General features: G+C 43.4%; 1 protein-coding gene across 1 annotated transcript in view; it reads right to left on the bottom strand.

The window, feature by feature from the left end:
- The window catches only part of LOC106566728 (nuclear receptor coactivator 3-like), a 107,280-nt gene extending 92,194 nt beyond the window's left edge, over positions 1-15,086 (bottom strand). Inside the window, 1 exon segment of the mRNA XM_014135048.2 lies at positions 14,935-15,086. The gene's annotated coding sequence lies outside the window, so the exon portion shown is untranslated.
- Positions 15,087-17,073: the final 1,987 nt, after the last annotated feature.

The following is a 17,073-nucleotide window of genomic DNA, read 5'->3' as shown; positions in this document are numbered from 1 at the left end:
CCCTGTACATGCCCTAGATAGTCGTCCGTTGGGGTCGGGGCTGATTAGGGAGGTCACAGCTCCCATTGCTATGGTAACGCAGGGGAGTCATGAAGAGAGTATTAGTCTCTTTCTGATTGACGCTCCTGCGTTTCCCGTTGTGTTGGGTCTTCCCTGGTTGGCTTCTCATGATCCTATTATTTCGTGGCAACAGAGGGTTCTCAAGGGATGGTCCTGTCAGTGTTCAGGGAGGTGTTTAGGTGTTTCCTTAGGTGCCACTATGGTGGAAAGTCCAAACCAGGTTTCCACCATGCACATTCCTCCCGAATATGCCGATTTGGCAATCGCCTTCTGTAAAAGGAAGGCGACTCAATTACCACTCCATCGACCTGGGGATTGTGCGATAAATCTCCTGGAGGGCGCTGCACTTCCCAGGAGTCACGTGTATCCTCTGTCACAGGAGGAGACGGCGGCTATGGAAACATATGTCGCTGAATCTCTGGGACAGGGATACATTCAGCCCTCCATTTCACCTGTCTCCTCGAGTTTCTTTTTTGTGAAGAAGAAGGATGGAGGTTTACGCCCGTGCATTGACTATCGAGGTTTGAACCAGATTACTGTTAACCTGTTAGGCTAGGGGGCAGTATTGACACGGCCGGATAAAAAACGTACCCGATTTAATCTGGTTACTACTCCTGCCCAGTAACTACTGTTTGAATGCTGTTTGAATGGCTATTTAGACACCCAGCAAGTTTAGCACTCACCAAAGTCAGATTTACTATAAGAAAAATGTTATTACCTTTGGTGTTCTTCGTCAGAATGCACTCCCAGGACTTCTACTTCAATAACAAATGTTGGTTTGGTCCCAAATAATCCATTGTTATATCCAAATAGCGGCGTTTTGTTCGTGCGTTCAAGACACTATCCGAAAGGGTAAATAAGGGTCACGCGCACGACGCATTTCGTGACAAAACATTTCTAATATTCCATTACCGTACTTCGAAGCATGTCAACCGCTGTTTAAAATCAATTTTTATGCAATTTTTCTCGTAAAAAAAGCGATAATATTCCGACCGGGAAATCGTTTTTTATTACAAAGAGAGTGAAAGTAAAAGCATGCTATCCCCTCATGCACGAGCCTCAGTCTAATGGCCCTCTGATAGAGCACTTGCCAAACGCGCTAATGTGTTTCAGCCTGGGGATGGAATTACATCGTTCAGCTTTTTCCGGCCTTCTGAGAGCCCATGGGAGCCGTAGGAAGTGTCACGTCATGCCAGAGATCCCCTGTATTTGTTAGAGATTATCAAGGAGGGCAAGAAATGGTCAGACAGGCCACTTCCTGTAAGGAATCTTCTCAGGTTTTGGCCTGCCAAATGAGTTCTGTTATCCTCACAGACACCATTCAAACAGTTTTAGAAACTTTAGGGTGTTTTCTATCCAAAGCCAATAATTATATGCATATTCTAGTTACTGGGCAGGAGTAGTAACCAGATTAAATCGGGTACGTTTTTTATCCGGCCGTGCAAATACTGCCCCCTAGCCCCAACAGGTTAAGGTGGAGGATGTGTTGGACCCTTCGATGCTGGGAGGAGATCCTGGGAGGACATGAGACCCTTCCTTGGCGGGAGTCGCCAAGGAGCATAGGGGAACAGCGACGACGACAGGGACCGCGGCCACAGAAACCCCAAGATTTGTTTTGGGGGGGGCACATGGAGCTGGCGGCTGAGCAGAGGGAAGAGCCAGACACCGTCAGGGAGGCGATGGAGAAGTTGGGGGAGAGAGAGAGGAGAGAGATGTTGGTCAAGTGTGTTCTGCTCAACATTCGACCTGAAGAGCCTGTCAGCAGTCTGGCGAAGTCTGTGCCGGTTTCACGCATCTGTCCTCCAGTGCGCCTCCCCAGTCTGGTACGTCCTGTACCAGCTCCCCGCACTCGCCCTGAAGTGTGTGTCATCAGTACGGTGAAACCTGTTCCGACTCCACGCACCAGGCCTCCAGTGCGCCTCCCCAGCCCAGTACGTCCTGTGCCAGCTCCACGCATCAGGCCTCCAGTGCGCCTCCCTAGTCTGGTACGTCCTGTGCCAGCTCCCCGCACTCACCCTGAAGTGCGTGTCACCAGTCCGGTGCCACCTGTACCGGCTCCACGCACCAGGCCTCCAGCGCGCCTCCCCAGTCCGGTACGTCCTGCGCCAGCTCCCCGCACTCGCCCTGAAGTGCGTGTCAACAGTCCGGTGCCACCTGTACCGGCTCCACGCACTAGGCCTCCAGTGCACCTCCCCAGTCCGGTACATCCCTTGCCAGCTCTCCGCACTCGCCCTGAAGTGCGTGTCACCAGTCCGGTGCCACCTGTACCGGCTCCACGCACTAGGCCTCCAGTGCGCCTCTCCAGCCCGGAGCGTCCTGTGCCGGCTCCACGCACTCGACCTGAGGGGCGTGTCATCAGTCCGGTGCAAACTGCGCCGATGCCCAGTCCAGGCACGGTGTCCAGTCCTGCTCCCTGGCAGGAGCCTCCCTCTGCACCGGTGCCCAGTCCAGGCACAGTGTCCAGGCCCGCTCTAAGACCAGAGCCTTCCTCTGCGCCAGTTCCCAGTCCAGGCACGGCGTCCAGTCCCGCTCCAAGGCCGGAGCCTTCCTCTGCGCCGGTGCCCAGTCCAGGCACAGTGGCCAACCCAGCTCCATGGCCGGAGCCTTCCTCTGCGCCGGTGCCCAGTCCAGGCACGGCGTCCAACCCAGCTCCATGGCCGTAGCCCTCCTCTGCGCTGGTGCCCAGTCCAGGCACGGCATCCAGTACCGCTCCAAGGCCGGAGCCTTCCTCTGCGCGATGCCCAGTCCAGGCACGGCGTTTAGCCCGGCGCCATGGCCGGATCCGGGGTCTGGGCGGGGGCGGAGACCCACACTGGAGCCGCCACCGACACTAGTCACCCCCCCCACCCTCCCCATTTGGTTTCAGGTTTTGCGGCCGGAGTCCGCACCTTTGGGGGAAGGGGGTACTGTCACGTGACTAGGTGGTGTTCTAGTCAATTATATTTCTATGTTTGGGTTTGAGTATGGTTCCCAATTAGAGGCAGCTGATTATCGTTGTCTCTAATTGGGGATCATACTTAAGGAGTCCCTGTTCCCACCTGCATTGTGGGATATTGTTTTTGTGTTAGTGTGTTGAGCACTACGACTTCACATTCGTTGCATGTTTGTTGTTTTCTTAGTTTCACTGTATATTAAAGATGTGGAACTCAACTCACGCTGCGCCTTGGTCCGTCCTTTCCAACGAGCGTGACATAACCGGTGCTCGACCAGTAGGCGAAAGCCAACATCACCCACAACAGAGAACGGTTGATTGTCAAGGGCAATGAATTTGATTATCTTGGCTTTAATGGATTTCGCCTTTGAGTTGTATTGCTGAAATTTTATTACTCTTTCAAATGACTGCTTGACTTGTTGACTGCTCGATCCACATAGCAGACATTGTGTGGGCTAGGTTAGGAATGCTGTGTTGCACGTGTAGTGCAACATTTTATGTGGCGTCATTACGTCATGTACCTACGTTATATAGGTTTGCACGGTAGCTTTGACATCGGTTTTTAACATCGCCGTTAAACTAGACATCGGCCGATTCCTGATGTTGGCATTTTTAAGTAATATTGTTCGATTCCGATATGTTCACCGATATATCGTGCATCCCTAGTCACAGCCCTACCATCCATTCATTCATCCTCCTCCCTGACCCCATCGTGGTGACCTATAGGCCCAGTAGCCTGCCCATGTCCAGCCTCCCTGTTCCCTCTCGATTTAGGAGCCTTCTGGAAGCCCCCGTGAAGGGTAGAGGTGGGGTAAGTGTGAGTGTGTGTCTGCGAGGGTGTGAGCGTGTGTGTTTGTGTTAATTGACAGTTTGGTCACAGAAAGACAGGACTGTAAATCTGCCAGGAGGGCACTGGGGAACAAAACACTGTCTGCCAGGCCACCACACCCCTCTACTCTACCCTCTATTAGGGCAACACACAGACACACAGCCAGGTCATCCGGGAACAAAGCCAGAGACATAGAGCTACATTTAAACAGTGGCTTTTATAATTAACTAAACCTCATGGCCCAGGCCCTGCAACACACTTCTCACACTTCCTCTCCTAGCATATGGAGACACTACATTAACAAGCAGCAGCACATAATAAGATTATATATATCATGTAACAGGACGGTTATATATGAAGAGGGAGGGGTAGAGGAGTGCATAAAATAAAGGTCCTTTAGAGTAGATCATTAACTCAGTTTCACACACACACATAGTCTTATATAACTAACTTTGTGGGGACACACAATTCAGTCTCATTCAAAATCCTATTTTCCATAACCCTTAACCATAACCCTAGTTCCAAATCCTAGCTCCAAACCCTAACCCTTAATGTAATTCTAACCCTAACACTAATTTTAACCTTAACCCTAAACCCCCTCGGAATAGCATTTGACTTTGTGGGGACTGACAAAACGTCCCCAGTTGGTCAAATTTTAGTTTGTTTACTATTCTTGTGGGGTCTTCTGGTCCCCACAAGAAAAGTTAAAACAGGTCTACACACAGCAGCAACATCTAAAGCAGTTAACATCTAATATTACACTTTGACATACGTGAGATTGGCAATCAAATGAACTGCGTTGGGCACAGGTAAGGGAAATATTAATAGTATCTACACATATAGCCTACTGTATTATGGGAAAGCAATGTCTGACTTGCACACCGCACGTCCGTCCCCTATTGATGGTCGGACCAATCCCCTGTACCGTTCTCATGTAACTATAATAACATTTCTGCGCAGTGCACGCTGCCTAAATGTATCCATGTACAGGGTCATGGCCTATGGTCATTTCCATGTCAAAGGTCCCATGAGCACCAACATGTGAAGTTTATAGGAGCATATCAAATGAAAAGCGAAGAGTCTATATTTTTGGGAAATTGAGGCATAGATATGTTTTTCAACCATTTTCCATCCTAAAAATTAGGAATAAGCAAAGAGGGCTTAAAAAATATTCCTAGAAAAGTCTTAAAAAGTTATTAGAAACAGGAGTTGGAAGGAACCAAAAATATGAACAGAACCCCTAGATTTTTGTTGTTTCGTTCCACTGTTCCCATCGCAAAATAAAGTTCAGAATCGTTCCTTTCTCTTCCTTTTTTAACCTGTGAAATAAATTTTAAAAATCCATTTAGCTCATAAAATTACTTCACCAATCAGTGTGGATAGAGCAGGCAAGGTAGTTGTTTACATGCGTGATGGACAGATAAAGTGTAGCCTAAGGCACAAGATGCAACTGAAATTTTGCAGGTGGCGAGACAGGGTTGAAGAGGAGGCTTGAAGCGCAGGGCATCTTGTTATGACATGCATTATATGAATTAGGTCCACAGAATTATACCAAGGAGGAGCAGCTTCTATGGAGGAACTTTGAATGTCCTTTGAGCTTGCAAGCTAATAGGAAAGGGAAAGGGGGGATACCTAGTCAATTGTACAACTGAATGCATTCAACTGAAATGTGTCTTCCGCATTTAACCCAACCCCCCAACCTCTGAATCAGAGAGGTGCAGGGGCTGCCATAATCGACATCCATACCCGGGGAACAGTGGGTTAACTGCCTTGGTCAAGCTTGTGTGTGCTGAGTGCCACCAGAATTACAAACACATCTTACCTTTTTGCAGTTAATAAATCCAAAGTGAAATGTGATAACTTGGCCTATAGTATCCTCCTTAACTAGCATTGAAAAAGTTAATTCATTCTTCTCTAGCTAATTAAAAATCTCTCTCCCTTTCTTCTGAATCAAGCTTGTAACATCCGCACAGCAGCCTATTCTTTGGAGGGGGGAGGGGCAGGTAGCCTAAACACGCACAGGCAAAGATTTTCAGCTTGCAGGCAGACACTGGAATACATAACTGAGTGACAGAGTGAGGGCTTTGCATATGCGCTTTGTTGTGGGACTACAACATTTTTCCTGGAATGTAAAATAACGTTATTAAACGGTTCTAATGCTTTTAAAATAATGTTTCTGTTCCAGAACACTATGGATCACCTTCGTTCCAGGTTCTGTTTCTGTTCCTTGAAATATGTATTTATTTTCCAGTTTTCGGTTCTGCACCCTGAACTGGTTCCAACCCGATTAGAAACACAATAAAAACACAATAATGTTAAAGGCCCCTGCCAACTATTATATTTAGTTTCGCAAAAATGATTTGCCTTCTCTAAGTCAAATAAATATTGCCTATTTTCGTTATTCTGTTAGCAAAAACCCACATACAAAACCCACATGAAGTCGGAAGTTTACATACACTTAGGTTGGAGTCATTAAAACTCGTTTTTCAACCACACCAGAAATGTCTTGTTAACAAACTATAGTTTTGGCAAGTCGGTTAGGACATCTACTTTGTGAATGACACAAGTAATTTTTCCATCAATTGTTTACAGACATATTATTTAACTTGTAATTCACTGTATCACAATTCCAGTGGGTCAAGAAGTTTACATACACTAAGTTGACTGTGCCTTTAAACAGCTTGGAAAATTCCAGAAAAGGATGTCATGGCTTCAGAAGCTTCTGATAGACTAATTTACATCATTTGAGTCAATTGGAGGTGTACCTGTGGATGTATTTCAAGGCCTACCTTCAAACTCTGTGCCTCTTTGCTTGACATCATGGGAAAATCTAAAGAAATCCGCCAAGACCTCAGAAAAAAATGGTATACCTCCACAAGTCTGGTTCATCATTGGGAGCAATTTCCAAATGCCTGAAGGTACCACGTTCATCTGTACAAACAATAGTACGCAAGTATAAACACCATGGGACCACGCAGCCTTCATACCACTCAGGAAGGAGATGCGTTCTGTCTCCTAGAGATGAACGTACTTTGGTGCGAAAAGTGAAAATCAATCCCAGAACAACAGAAAGTTCACAGAAGTAACACGTACAGGTAGACCTATCAATTAGTGAGTGTTTTTACTGATAACAATTGTGTTTATTAATTATTAAGTGATTAAAATGTGTCACTCTGTTACCAATGACACAATGGGAAATCATTGTAGTCACAAAACAGAGTTGCAGTAGAGCACAGCACAGTAACTCAGTACAGTAGAGCACAGTAGAGTACATTACAGTAGAGCACACTATAATATGCAGTGCCTTAGGAAAGTATTCAGACTCCTTGACTTTTTCCATATTTGGTTATTCTAAAATTGATTAAATATTTTTCCCCCCTCATCAAACTACACACAATACCCCATAATGACAAAGCAAAAACAGGTTTATATAAAAAAAAATATGAAAAATTGAATGTACATACGTATTAACACACTTTACTCAGTACTTTGGTGAAGCACCTTTTACAGCCTCGAGTCATCTTGGGTATGACGCTACAAGCTTGGCACACCTGTATTTGGGGAGTTTCTCAGATTCTACTCTGCAGATCCTCTCAAGCTCTGTCAGGTTGGATGGGGAGTGTCGCTGTACAGCTATTTTCAGGTCCCTCCAGAGATGTTTCATCAAGTTTAAGTCTGGGCTCTGGCTGGGCCACTCAAGGACATTCAGAGACTTGTCCCGAAGACACTCCTGTGTTGTCTTGGCTGTGTCCTTATGGTCGTTGTCCTGTTGGAAGGTGAACCTTTGCCCCAGTCTGAGGTCCTGAGAGCGCTGGTTTTCATCAAGGATCTCTCAGTACTTTGATCCATTCAGCTTTCCCTCTAACCTGACAAGTCTCCCAGTCTCTGGTGCTGAAAAACATCCCCACAGCATGATGCTGCCACCACCATGCTTCCCCGTAAGGATGGTGGCACGTTTCCTCCAGACGTTCCTCCAGGCCAAAGAGTTCAATATTGGTTTCATCAGACCAGTGAATGTTTTCACAAACTCCAAGCGGGCTGTCATCTGCCTTTTACTGAGGAGTTGCTTCCGTCTGGCCACTCTACCATAAAGGCCTGATTGGTGGAGTGCTGCAGAGATGGTTGTCCTGGAAGGTTCTCCCATCTCCACAGAGGAACTCTAGAGCTCTGTGACCATCGGGTTCATGGTCCCCTCCCTGACCAAGGCCATTCTTTCCCGATTGCTCACATTGGCCGGGCAGCCAGCTCTAGGAAGAGTCTCGGTGGTTCCAAACTTCTTCCATTTAAGAATGATGGAGGCCACTGTGTTCTTGGGGACCTTCAGTGCTGCATAAATGTTTTGGTACCCTTCCCCAAATCTGTGCCGACACAATCCTGTCTCGGAGCTCTACAGACAATTCCTTCGACCTCATGCCTTGGTTTTTGCTCCGACATGCACTGTCAACTGTGGGACCTTATATAGACAGGTGTGTGCCTTTCCAACTCATGTCCAATCAATTGAATTTACCACAGGTGGACTCGAATCAAGTTGTAGAAACATCTCAAGGATGATCAATGGAAACACGAAGGGTCTGAATACTTATTTAAGTAAGGTATATCTGTTTATAATTGCTTAGGATTATTAATTTTTTTAATCCATTTTAGAATAAGGCTGTAACGTAACAAAATGTGGAAAAGGTCAAGGGGTCTGAACACTTTCTGAAGGCACTGTACTCTACTGAAGTGTACTGTACTCTGCTGTACTGTACCCATCTATACCTTAATTCACTGTACATTTCTTTACTGTACTGTCCTCTACTGTACTGTACTCTACTAAACTGTACTGTCCTGTGCAATATTCTACTTTGCTGTACTGTCTGGACCAACCAAATTTGGTCTTGTTTGGGGGCAGAGCTCATTACAATAATTGCGAGTGTATAATAACACCCAAACATGCACCTAGCTACCTTTGTGTACCTATTCAGGATACATCACCATGAAGGGAATGACACTCATAATTATGCATTTCTGTGTAGTACAGATCAAGGACCCAAGATGCCATTCTGTTACCGGGTGTTGATCCACTTCAAACTCAAGGTGTCATATCAGAGCTGACACCCCATTCTTTCTGCAGACATCTTTGAACCTTAATGTTTTTGGAAAACATGGTCACACAAAAAATATTTTACTGTCATTCTGTTACCAAACTTTGCATCTGCAGTGTTCCTCAAGTAAATATGTTTTAGTAATATGCTCTGTGGCAATTGTTAAAGGTAGACTTCTACATATAGGTGTATGGTTTGTTGAACTTTGCAATCAATGGTTTTTGCCTGGCATACCTTTTAATGTGAAAAAGTGAGTCTAAGCGTCACTATTTTTAGGTGGTGGCCGTAGCAAACTATCTGCTTCAGTTTCCGAGATGATCGATCTCTGTCAAAGGAGGAGCTGGTTTTTACATAGTGTACATTTATTTCTTCTGAACACATTTCCGTTTCTTGGGAATGTTAATTTTTGCAAATATTTTCTAAATACATACTTTTATGTTCGCTAACTGGACAGGCAACACCGCCGAGTTCTAAACTGTAAACCAATCAAAAGTTGTGTACTATCCATTGTACTATCTCTGCTGATCACGTCTGCCAATCCCGTTATCTGTATCTAAGGTAGTAGACAGCTGGCGACAAACTGTTATCGGGTGATGCATTGTTTGTATATTTGTAATGAACTATTTAGTTATAAAAACGTCATACCATCAATGCAAGCTGTAAAATGACTCCCAACTTAAAACACAGCAACCTTAGTAATGTAGCTAGCTTGCTAGTTAGCTAGTTGCAACAAGAAGATCTGTTGCTACTGTAGCTAGCAGGAGCAGATAACTTTATCACTAGCTAGCATGTCATTCCGGGACTTTAGCTATCAGTTTTTTCTAGAGGTCGACCGATTAATCAGAATGGCTGATTAATTAGGGCCGATTTCAAGTTTTCATAACAATCGGTAATCGGTATTGTTGGTCAACGATTTGCCGAATTTTTTTAATTTTAATTTAAATTTTTTATTTTTTTTACACCTTTATTTAACTAGGCAAGTCAGATTAAGAACACGTTCTTATTTTCAATGACGGCCTAGGAACGGGGGTTAACTGCCTTGTTCAGGGGGGATTCGTTTTTGCAACCTTCCGGTTATTAGTCCAACGCTTTAACCACCTGCCTTACATTGCACTCCACGAGGAGCCTGCATGGCAGGCTGACTACCTGTTACGCGAGGGCAGCAAGAAGCCAAGGTAAGTTGCTAGCTAGCATTAAACTTATAAAAAACTATCAATCTTAACATAATCACTAGTTAAACTAGTAATATCATCAACCATGTATTGTTATCTAACGTGTCCTGCGTTGCATATAATCGTTGCATATAATCGATCATTTCTCATCGAATCACAGCCTACTTCGACAAACGGGTGATGATTTAACAAGCGCATTTGCAAAAAAAGCACTGTCGTTGCACCAATGTACCTAACCATAAACATCAATGCCTTTCTTTAAACTCAATACACAAGTATATATTTTTAAACCTGCATATTTAGTTAATATTGCCTGCTAACATGAATTTGTGTCACTTCTCTTGTGTTCCGTGCAAGCAGTCAGGGTATATACAGCAGTTTGGGCCGCCTGGCTCATTGCGAACTGTGTGAAGTCCATTTATTCCTAACAAAGACCGTAATTAATTTGCCAGAATTGTACATACTTATGACATAACATTGAAGGTTGTGCAATGTAACAGGAATATTTAGACTTAGGGATGCCACCCGTTAGATAAAATATGGAACAGTTCCGTATTTACATTTACATTTACATTTTAGTCATTTAGCAGACGCTCTTATCCAGAGCGACTTACAGTAGTGAATACATACATTTCATTTTCATTTCATGCATTTAAAAAATAAATAAAAAATAAGAATAAAATGTTTAACAGTCATTACCCCTCTGAATCATTGTTTCCCCTCAGTGAGGCTCTATTTTCTGAGAAAGAGGAAGTTGCTTTAAGAGTTTTCTTGGTTCTGTAAAGGAACCACATGGGACTTTCCTTCAAAATTAACAAAATATCAGTGAAATAGTACTGCTGTAAACTATTCCATGACGTTATTTCTATCAACCATGTCTACTAAAGTACTTGGGTGGATTTCTCTGAAAGATTCATCCTATACATAGACAAGGTTGAAGGTTTGAGGTGAAAGATTCATCCTATACATAGACAAGGTTGAAGGTTTGAGGTGAAAGATTCATCCTATACATAGACAAGGTTGAAGGTTTGAGGTGAAAGATTCATCCTATACATAGACAAGGTTGAAGGTTTGAGGTGAAAGATTCATCCTATACATAGACAAGGTTGAAGATTTGAGGTGAAAGATTCATCCTATACATAGACAAGGTTGAAGGTTTGAGGTGAAAGTGGCTGAGAATGACAGTGATTGACTTGTTTGTTTTTGCTTGCTTGCTGTTTGTATAACAAGCTATTCTAACTCAAATTACAAATATGCCTATCTTGTCATGCAGAGAGGGGTCACCCATCAGTTGTTTTCACACTGATGGCTCTATTTCCAGTAACAGCACTGGGGTTCCTAGGATGTAAGTTGGCTTGTGATTCCATAGAAAATGCAGACTAATCCTGGTGAGAAATAGACAGAGGTCCCTGGAAAGATGAGTAAGAGGCCTGGATTCCTGCAACTCCACTAGAAGACTGGGGTGGACCCTGGTCAGAGGCCAACCTTGTCCGAAAGACAGGTGCGTCACGCAATCAATATGGATGAAGTTGATTTTGTGGTCAGGAAACTATTTAGAGTAACTGCTACTCCCCAACCCATTTTCTGTACTATTGTGTTTAGGTACTGCCATAGAAATAGAAAGGGCGTCTCCATTCAAGTCAATGATGGCATAATGGGTGGACATGTTAGCCATTTTGGGTGCACCCTTGCCTAGGTTGAAGATGACAAAGGTTAAGACAACGGGATTCTAAATATCCCATAACTCTTTGCAACAATGGGACCAGCCATGGTAGCTAGCAACGTCCCTGGTAGCTAGCAACGGCGCTGGTCCCAGATTTGTACCTTTCAATTTTATTTCACTGAAATAATAAACGTTTCGTTTTCTAAATGATAGTTTCCGGATTCGACCATATTAATGACCAAAGGATCGTATTTCTGTGTGTTATTATGTTATAATTAAGTCTATGATTTGATATTTGATAGAGCAGTCTGACTGAGCGATGGTAGGCAGCAGCAGGCTCGTAAGCATTCATTCAAACAGCACCTTCGTGCGTTTTGCCAGCAGCTCTTTGCAATTCTTCAAGCATTGCGCTGTTTATGACTTCAAGCCTATCAACCCCCGAGATTAGGCTGGTGTAACCCATGTGAAATGGCTAGCTAGTTAGCGGGTGTGCGCTAATAGCGTTTCAAACGTCACTCGCTCTGAGACTTGGGAGTGGTTGTTCCCCTTGCTCTACATGGGTAACGCTGCTTCGAGGGTGGCTGTTGTTGATGTGTCCCTGGTTCGAGCCCAGGTTGGAGCGAGGAGAGGGACGGAAGCTATACTCTTACACTGGCAATACTAAAGTGCCTATAAAACATCCAATAGTCAAAGGTATATGAAATACAAATCGTATAGAGAGAAATAGTCCTATAATTCCTATAATAACTTCAACCTAAAACTTCTTACCTGGGAATATTGAAGACTCATGTTAAAAGGAGCCACCAGCTTTCATATGTTCTCATGTTCTGAGCAAGGAACTTAAACGTTAGCTTTTTTACATGGCACATATTGCACTTTTACTTTCTTCTCCAACACTTTGTTTTTGCATTATTTAAACCAAATTGAACATGTTTCATTATTTATTTGAGGCTAAATTGATAGTATTTATGTATTGTATTAAGTTAAAGTAAGTGTTCATTCAGTACTGTTGTAATTGTCATTATTACAAATAAATAAATAAATCGGCCGATTAATCGGTATCGGCCTTTATGGTCCTCCAATAATTGGTATCGGCGTTGAAAAATCATAATTGGTCGACCTCTAGTTTTTTCCAAGTAATAATTGAAGACTACAAAAATCAATAGGACAAGTAGTGTAAATCTAATACAGTCATCAAGGCAAGACCCACTAATTTCATTCTGACAAATGCTACATTATCCCTGTCAATAGTAGGATGAGTGCAGAGCAGCCAGCCTCAGACTGTCAGGATGTTCATCTTCTAGCTCACAAACTACATTCCTTTGTTGTGATGATTTATTTGATTAATCCTTGTCTCTTTTGTCTTAAATCTATTCAGTTCTCCTGTGTCCTGCTCCCAGAGATCAACCAAGTGCTATTCACCAAGCATGGGCTGATTCACTCACCTGTGAGGAGAACCCTCCTACCGCAGTTTGAACTAACCCTGCTGTCACTATTTAAATATTGGACCCACATAGACATGTGCCTTTTGTCTTTTCTTTGTGGGTTTTGTCTTACAGTGTTGTGCATTTTAGAGTTGAAGAACAACTACAGATACACATGCTTGTTAGAACATCTCAAAGAGTACATTTTATGTAGATTCAGTATAACGGGACAAACAGATTGTTTTATTATTGTAACCTGCAGTTGGGAAAATTCTACAGTTCCCATCAGGAGCCCAGGCTGTTACCATAGATGGTGGAGTCCTCGTCTCTGGACCACACAAGCTTTAGATTACATTCTACTGAGGTCCTTGTCTCTCTCTCTACATCGGTCAGCTACTTTGGTGACTATGCTGGGTCCTATGGGGCCTGGGCCCACAGATGTTCCTTGAGAGAAGGGGAAATACTGAAGCATGTGTTGATGACAGTTTCTACAGTCTCTTGGCATAGATGGTTAGCTCTCATTTCTGGACTGCAACATTGTAAGATTGTGCCCTCCACGGCACTTGATATACATTGATTGGTAGGCTACACTATATTTAAATACTTAAAATACTGCCTGAGACACCTTTGCTATTTGTCTCTGTACTCAATAAATGGTGAAACATTATTTGTGAGTGTTCTTTGATCGAATGTATATGCATGAAACCTACATTATGGAAAACATGTATCACACTCAGTCATAGTTAGTAGAATAATGATTTTGGCACATCAACTTTTAGAAGATTAGTAGGACAGTTAATAATGTAAACCACCTAAATATACTTACATTCACTGAACATTTAGTAGTTAAAACTCACCAACATTCATTTCCCAACTTATTTTTCTATAATCCTACAGGCTCTTTATCATTCTCCATAACTTATATTCATTCCAATGCATCAGACATGATGCATGCCACTATGGTATTATTGGGCAGCTGCTATTTGAGAAGTTATCTGATTTAAAAATCAAGCAGAGAAATGTGCAGGAATTGAAGGTGCCAACATATTTTATAGTCATCATACGTTTTACTGTCATATACATCAAAAATCTGCTCCTCCCTCGACGGGGATCAGTCAACTTCACTCTTTTGAGCTTCGGCCCACCACCTATTTAATGTGGAATTGTCCCTATATCATTCAGCGATAGGACAATATTTAAATTTGAGCTGGTTAGACTTTACCCCTTCGCCGCCGGGCGACATGAACTTACTGAATGAAAGCAACATGTCCTAAAGCAGGCTAGCCTAAGAGTCAGAAATATATCGAATGTATTATGTGCTGTCTGCGCCAAGGGTACCAACCAGGCACATACACACGTTTTAAAACATTGTATTAGTAAGTTAGAAAAAAACCTTCCCTCAAAGTTCTAGGTCCAAACGAACGGGCACTTATTTTAAATTCCTCAGCTATGACAAATACATTCAACCCCACTAACATGTCAGAAACCATTAATATAGCGCGCTATATCTACACCAAAATCCATGACCTCGGCTTGGAGCGTCCCTATAAAACAACAAACACTTTTGCTGTCAAAGTAAACGGGCATGCACGGTGCCCGTACACCGTAGCGTATATTATTGTGTTACGACGAGTATATAGAGTCCTACTACACATCAGTGGAAAACGATGTCGGGGCACTTCCGTCTAACCAAACGAGGAACAATGCCGTCGTGCGTAAAACCGAGCTTTATTAAAAGGAATGCGTAAAGGGAAAATGTAGGAAACTCACCAAATAGATATATCTCTGAGCGCACCAATAGCTTCTTCCTTTCCCTATTAACTCTCCGCCATCTTCAGCACTGTGTTTGTTTAAATGGGAAACACTCTCGAAGAGCAAGAAGCCAGCTTGTGCTGAGCGTTGGGGTTGCTGGGGAAAGTAGTTATTCACGTCGAACGTTGTTATTTTAGGTAGGGCAGACCTCCCGGATACGGACTACAACTACATGTATGCCCCAAGAGGAGATCTTGGGTTCTGGTGTAGACGGCTGAACAGCGACGATATTAGAACAGAATAATGCCACGGTGTTTATTTTTAGTTATAAACTCGGTGATTAGCAGACAGCCGTGGTATATCAGACCGTATACCACTGGTATGACACATTCATTATTTGTACTGCTGTAATTACGTTGGTAACTAGTTTATAATAGCAATAAGACACCTCAGTGGTTTGTGGTATATGACCAAAACACCACGGCTTAGGGCTGTGTCCAGGCACTCCGCGATGTGTCGTGCTTAAGAACAGCCCTTAGCGGTGGTATATTAGACATACCCCTCCTGCCTTATTACTTAATTAACCTGAGGAACATTGAATTGTGTGAAAATACCTGTAATACTTAATAGGCTGTTCAGCTATCATCTGATTTAACATGGTAATGATGGTTTACAGAAGGGGTGTGGCTTGGACAACTTAACATTTACAGTATTCTAGGGTAGGCAGGCTATTCAGTATTCAAATATTATCTCAGTATGTGTATATTAGCCAGATATAGATCGTAATAAGAAATACATTTATACAAACTGTATTTTTTTGCATTTTGGTGAAATTCTAGATTTAATCAGCTGAATTAACAGGGTGCCATATTCAATCAAACCCCTTTATCCGGGATTGCGAGTTTGATTGAACTGCGTATAAATTAGATAATGTTTTGCTTTGTTATAAATAATGTATAGTCCTAAGCCTTATTGTGACATAGCTCAACAACAAAAAAATGCTAGCCCTAATGATATGTTCTGTACATGGAGAGGGCTGCGTGGTTTGGTTCTGTATCTGTAGAACAGTGGGACCTCCAGAACTGTATATCTTATAGATGAGGCCCATATGTGGGCTCCATTTGGTGGAGCTGGCAGGCTCAGTGTGGACCGTTGGCGTCACAGCCTATTGGCCTGGGGACTAGGGAAGATTCGTCCCAGAACCAGTACCCTTGCCAAGAAGAGACGAGGTAAGATAGCACCAACCCGTCACCATGGTGATACCAGGCAGGCAGGGAAGTACACACACACACACTCTGGCAGAGCAGACAGTAGGGTTTCAGCTGTGTCAGGGAGGGGTAGAGGTGGAGGGAGGGAGAGAGAGGGGAAGAAAGTGAGAATCAGATAGAGAGTGTAAAGACAGAGATTGAGTGACAGAAAGGCTGGAAGACACAGGTAAAGAGGGACAACAGATGTATATATATAATGATTGTGAGAGCAGCGGTAGAAACATAGCTGAAATACAGTAGACAGGGCAAGGAGAAGATGAGAGAAAAGGAGAGAGAGGGCAAGAGAAAGAGAGGAAGTGATGGTGAGTAATGTGAATCTGCAGAGTAAGTAAAGATGAGGAGGGAGAGAGTGATAGAAAACATTAGGTAGAGCCAGTCAGAGAATTACCCGGAGAGAGAAAGAGAGAGCGAGTGCTGAAGGAAAGAGAGAGGCGACAGAGGGGGAAGGGGAAGGAATGAGGAGGAGGAGAACAGGACTTTGCAATTAGCCTGGCCTGAGCAAAATCCACCCAAGTCAAGGAACACAACCAGAGCAAAAGAAAGAAGGATATGACTTGAGTTACAACTGTGCTTGGATTATGTGTCCTTTCGAAACGTTTTAGGGGGGGGGCATGTGACACTGCAGAAGTTATATAAAGTTAGGGTGAGAAAATGTGTAAAATTGTAGCTCTAGTAGGAGCAACAGGCTGGCAGGCAGCACATTTCTGAACATGTCTCAAACAGCCTTGACAAACAAGACACACTATTTATACCGCTATTATGACATTCGTTTTTGGAAGCAGTGTCAGCACAAACAGACTGGAACTTGACAGCGTTGATGATTATGAGTTGCTGCAAAAGTGCTGCAAGAATATCCAGAATCTAAAGTTTGTTTTTCTTTTGATTTAAC

Source organism: Salmo salar, chromosome ssa13 (genome assembly GCF_905237065.1).
Source record: "Salmo salar chromosome ssa13, Ssal_v3.1, whole genome shotgun sequence".
Lineage (NCBI taxonomy): Eukaryota > Metazoa > Chordata > Actinopteri > Salmoniformes > Salmonidae > Salmo > Salmo salar.
Note: the sequence above shows the minus strand (reverse complement) of the source record. Positions and strands in the feature narration are given on the sequence as shown.